Raw genomic sequence first — 5,763 nt, 5'->3', positions numbered from 1 at the left:
TCTAGCCCCAAAAAGAAGAAGTCTTGAGTTTTGTTTAGTTAAACAAACCAAGAACAGTCAGTATATTACAGATAGTGAGTTTCTCAAGAGATCAATTCACTTTTTGCCTAGGTCTTTCTCCATTAGCAGTTTCAATCTGGCATTCTGGGAAACCCCTTTATCCCAGATAAAATAGAACAAATGATCACCCTAGTGGTAGCTAAAGGCCTATTCCTAATATTTGAAGAACCCAGGGGAAAGGGTACCAGCAGAGGCTTACATAGTATATGTCTGAATATACAGAAGTTATAAACCCAGATAACACACTGTTCAATAAAAATATGGTTTATCTTCCTACCATGATAAATGTCTGTAAAACTACCTGGAAGGCTAGGTTTGGATTCCAAACTCTTAGATTCCCCTCTGGCTTCTAGTATGTTTCCATCTTCCTTTTCCACCCCACACTCTAAGCTGTCTTAACTCACACATGTGCAGACTCTCAAACTCAATCCACACCCCATAAGCAGCCACCTCCTGGTTCCCTCCACCATTCTCCATGGAGGAGAATGGCCCCAGAGAAGAGACCTGCTCTGCTCTGAAAATGGGATTAAGCTCCTTCGAGCAGGGAGTTCTGGGGCCCAAGGAACCTAAACCTGGCCTGGAAGGACTGGGTGACCAGGAAGCCAGGGTGGAGTCCCCAGGACAGGAGCCACTCTTGCCTGTGGGAGTAACCCCTCCACCTTGAAATTAGAAGCCATGGAATGCTTTCCAGTGTCCAAACACACCATCAGGTCCTCCTGAGTGGAGATCAGAGTCAACCAATCCAGGGAAACACAGTTTGCACAAAACCTTTTAGATGACCTTAGACTATTCCTACAAAGAACAAGCTAAAATCCTCAGGAGAGGAAGCAAAATTGTAATAATAGTGTGATAAGGGGAAAAAAGTCTATGAGGCAAAAAGAAAGTACTTTGAGAATGGCTCTCTTGCCCGGATATTGATAAGAAAAGTATCACAGAGAGGCTCAACAAGCTCTTCCTGCAGAATCCGTGCTAATCCAGGTTTCTGCTTTCCTTCCAGGGATCTTCTTTGATGGATGAGGCGGACTGTAGCTGAAGTATCAGTAGGTTAAAAGTTGTGACCTCTGGAAATGATTCTGCTGCTCTTGCCGCCTTGTTCCTCTGAGTATGGCGAGTGCCAAGCACGTAAACAACAGCACAGAGGTGACTGGATATGAGGTGGTGAAAAAGATCAGGAAGGTGGAAAACACCGATGAGGCGGTTACAGTACAGTGTCAAGTTAATCGGGTTTACAAAATACCTCTGCCGTTGACCCATGGCTAACACTCAGGTGAATTCCTTTGCTTATCTGACCCTGCATTTTGCTTCTTCAGTAGAAGAGGGGGGATCCAAATAGCACCCTCTGAATGTGAATGGTACAAGGATGAATAGAGACACAGCATATAAAGAATTCAACCAGCGGCTGTAACTCGTAAGTGTTACACTGTATTACCTGCTGGTACTAACAGGAGTGCAGATGGTGGTAACAGTCATAATACTGCGCTAGCAGAGACAGTACCATTGTAGTTAGATGGCGTTCAGGCCGACTAGTTGGATTCTGATGCTCACTGTTTGCGACTCTGGAAAGGAAGGAATTGTCTTTTTTTTTTTTTTTTAAAGTTTAGCTGATTTATGTGTTAGTTTCAGTGGTATAGCAAAGTGATTCAGTTATATATGTGTGTGTATATACCTATAAACATGTGTGTATATGTATATATGTGTGTGAATATGTGTGTGTGTGTATATATATTTGTTGTTTAGTTTCTAAATTGTGTCTGACTCTTGTGACCCCGTGGACTATAGGCTCCTTTGTCCATGGGATTTCCCAGACAAGAATACTGGAGTGGGTGGCCATTTATATACATATATTCTTTTTCAGATTCTTCTCCATTATAGGCTATTACAAGATACTACATATAGTTCTGTGCTATACCAAAGGTCTTTATCTGTTTCATATACAATAGTGTGTACCTGTTAATCCCCAACTCCTAATTTATTCCTCTTTAATGGTGAAGCGGTTTCTAATGATGTGGCTTCCCCGGTAGTTCAGTGTAAAGAATCTGTCTGCCAATGCAGGAGACACAGGTTTGACCCCTGGGCTGGGAAGATCCCCTGCAGAATGATATGGCAATCCACTCCGGCATTCTTGCCTGGAAAATCCCACGGTCACAGGAGCCTGGCAGGCTACAGTCCATGGGGTCTCAAAGAGTTGGACATGACTGAGCACACACAGTCTTTAAGGATAGTAAGACATCAGGTAAAAGAATCTCTTTGGGGAAGGAATGATGGATGAACGAAGCCTGTGGTACCTGCAGATACCAAGCCAAATGGACAGAGAGAGATGAGGAAACATGACCCACTCACATCTCCATTGAGAACATGTGCCCATTAGCAGAGAATCAACTCATACCACGTGGCGGACACTAAAAGAAGCTGCTGAGCAGGCTCACCATTATGTTCACAGTTGTAGAGACTCAAGCTGAGTCACCATAGTGATTCAGTCACATCTCAAGTGATAGAAGGCTGACCTCTCACTGGCAAGCCTGAATCACATCACCACAACTATCTCTATCTCTGGCCAAACTCAGATACTACTCAGTGTGTATGTGAATCACTTCTAAATTAAGCACGAAGACTTCCAAATTAGTTCAAAGTCATCTAACATCTGGACAGGAGATACATATTACTGAATGGGAGGAGGGGACATAGGAGTGGGGAAAAAATAGAAAGAAGGCTGTGTTCTCTAAGAAAACTATTTTCTTTTGAAACATAGGACTTATTTCTGCAGAAATGACTGACTGACTTTCTTTTTCTGATCATCAAAAAAACAAACAAGTGTGTGTAATAGAGTGTTTTACAACCAAATAAAGATGTCATGTGGGCAGTAGGTTCTTGATTCAGTTTGTATTACTCTAGCTACATTTAAAATGCATGCGTGAGCATAAGATTGATTTATTTCTGGGCTGGATTGCCTAAGGTCTTTCTGCTGTTACAAACAGCTTCCTGTAAAGACTTCTCAGGTTCTCTGGGATGCAGGAACACAGCTCACCCCAAGATGTTCTCTGACTTGTCACCCCAAGTCCTTGCTTTTATTTCCATGGGCTGCTAGCCTCACTGCAGAGCACTTGGCTCTTTAGAAGTAAGCTAGGAAGGGTCCTCTTTGCCTTGGGTTCTCTTTGAGGTTCTCTTTGCCCTGGGTTCTCTCCCTTTGTTACAGGATTCCCAGTTACTGGGCACGAGTAGGAAAAAAGCATCTGTGGTTAGCACCACGTGCTCTGGAAGCAGAGAGAACAAGGTTCAATCCTGGCTCTGCCACTTCACTCTTTGCAACTACAGACAAGTTGCTAATGCTCTTTGAGCCTCAGCTTCTTCATCTGTGAAATGGGGATACTTAAGAGTCCCTAACCTATAGTTATTGCGAGGATTAACTATGACCATCTTTGTTCATCTTAGTTCATCTTAGTTCAGGGCCTGACCACATATCAAAGGCTTCACAAATGTGAGCTCTAATTCTTTCTAGTGGAGGGCTGTGTGGAGTTATTTATTTAGATACCCTGGAAGTTAAGTCACGGGAATCTGATGTTTTAGATGACAGAGAACTGTAATATCCAGCCAAACTGGTCATCCTTTCCCTCAGGGCCCTTGCTTTTCCTATCACAGTGCTCCTCATTCATCACCTTTGGCTTTAATTTCTTGTTTAACGTCTGCCTTTCCCAGCAGAAGATCCTGTTAATTTTTTTTTTAATCACTGTGGGATGCCCCACACCCACAGAGCTCTTGATACAGAGTTCTGCAGTGGCTGTTTGTTGAATGACTGAAAGACTGAAAAATCAATGGACCAATGGAATGAGACCAAATGACCAACTGAACCACAGACCAAATGACTGAACGATCCATTGATTGAATGAATTAATAGACAAATGACTGAAATTCATCATCTACATTCAACTGGATGATCTGAAAATACTTCCTAGCATGACAAAAGACAAGACTGCTAAATACAGGATTTTAACTTGGAAAATCAGGGTCTTTGGGGACGATACAGAAAAGCTGGTTTTGAGTATTTTAAGGAGTTCAATTCTATCCCCTCCATCAGTGATGGGACGGGTGATAATACCCTACTGGAAAACATTACTCACGTAGCCTTCAAACTGCACATCCCTCCCACCCTCCATCATAACCCAGGACCTGCTTGACAGCTTCTGGCTGTGGCATGTCTATCCATGTCAGATGACATCATGGCCAAACCATGTGTCTTGGGCTGTGAGAACAACTGGGAAAATCAACAGAAAACCCCAGATCTCTCACTGTCTAATTTCTGACAAGGAAGACTCTTCCTTGAAAACACCCCCAATCCCTTTTTTTCTGAGCGAACTCATCCCATCTTTCCAGAAAGGCCAGTCAGGGGCAAGGCCCTGCTAGACTCGCTCAGGGGGATTTAGTGTCTTCATACCTTGTTCATCAGCCACAGGACAGGCTCATCTTTCAGAAGCTCTGGAATTCTGCCCACAGACGTCTGGACATCGTGTTGCATTCTCAGGGAGCCTCTTAGGACATACGCAGCCAAAGAAGATGCAAACTGTTCTTAAATGATAACCTGCCTCAAACTAAGGTACTTAACATGACCATCAGACGGTATTTTGATGATCCTATCCTCCCAAGAATCTGTGAGTATAAAGAAAATAACAGAAACACTACGTAAGGTCGCTTTCCTGTTGTAAGGGAGGAAAGAACACCCATATCCAGACTGGGCAAAATCTTAAGTGTCCCTGGGAAGACTTCCTAAGAGAACCAAACATGATGACTACCTACCTGCAACTGAACAAACAATAACTGCCTAATAATTAAATAATAATTACACAACCACCAGGTATCAAACACCTTCTCCATTCCACGCACCAGACTGTACACTTTCTAGACAGCAGAGCATTTAACCTGCATGGTAGTTCTATGACATTGGTATTACTGTTTCCACTTTACAGACAGGTAAACTGAGGCTTCCAGTACGTGTCAACACATATATGAACCAGATCTAATTTCAAAGCTGGTGCTCCTACCCCTGCAGAGGCTGAACCACAGCCCACTGAGATAGGAGGGAAAGGTGACTGCCAACAAAGTGGAACAGAAGAGTTGAGTGTAACTTAAGAAGGATAAAGTGGTGCCTAAAATCTAAAGGGGAGAAGGCGGAGAAGACCTCGTGAACATGTGACCAGTTTGCTAGCTGATCTATTGCCATCACGTGATTAAAGGAGAGGCTTCCAAAGAGATTCCAAAGGCTGGAAAGAATAGATGAGTGACAGCCCAGAAGGCAGATGGCAGCCCAAGGTAGCAAGACACCTTGTAACAATGAGTGTTGTCCCCAACTGCTGGGTCTGGTCAGAGAATGGTCTCTCAGACACAGAAAGAGTCCTTGCAGGTGGCAGCAAACGTCCTGTTGGGTGCCAAAGAGGAGGGGATGGGAGATAGCTCAGAGGTCCCTCTGTTAGCTTTGGGGAGATGCTTAGTAACCATCTGACAAACTTACCCTTGCAGTTATCTGCCACAGGCACGCAACTAAAACAGCCTATGCAGAACTGGTCCATTGTGACACTTTCATCTCCCGCAGGAGAAAGGAAGCAATGATGGGGAACTGTTATTCTGAATCTATTTGTGATAAACAAAGAAGAAGAGGGTGGGCATGAGAAGGGACAAAATTATTGGGAGAGGAAGGAAACTGGGGGTATTACT

The sequence above is a fragment of the Bubalus bubalis genome, chromosome 21, assembly GCF_019923935.1.
Source record: "Bubalus bubalis isolate 160015118507 breed Murrah chromosome 21, NDDB_SH_1, whole genome shotgun sequence".
Lineage (NCBI taxonomy): Eukaryota > Metazoa > Chordata > Mammalia > Artiodactyla > Bovidae > Bubalus > Bubalus bubalis.
Note: the sequence above shows the minus strand (reverse complement) of the source record.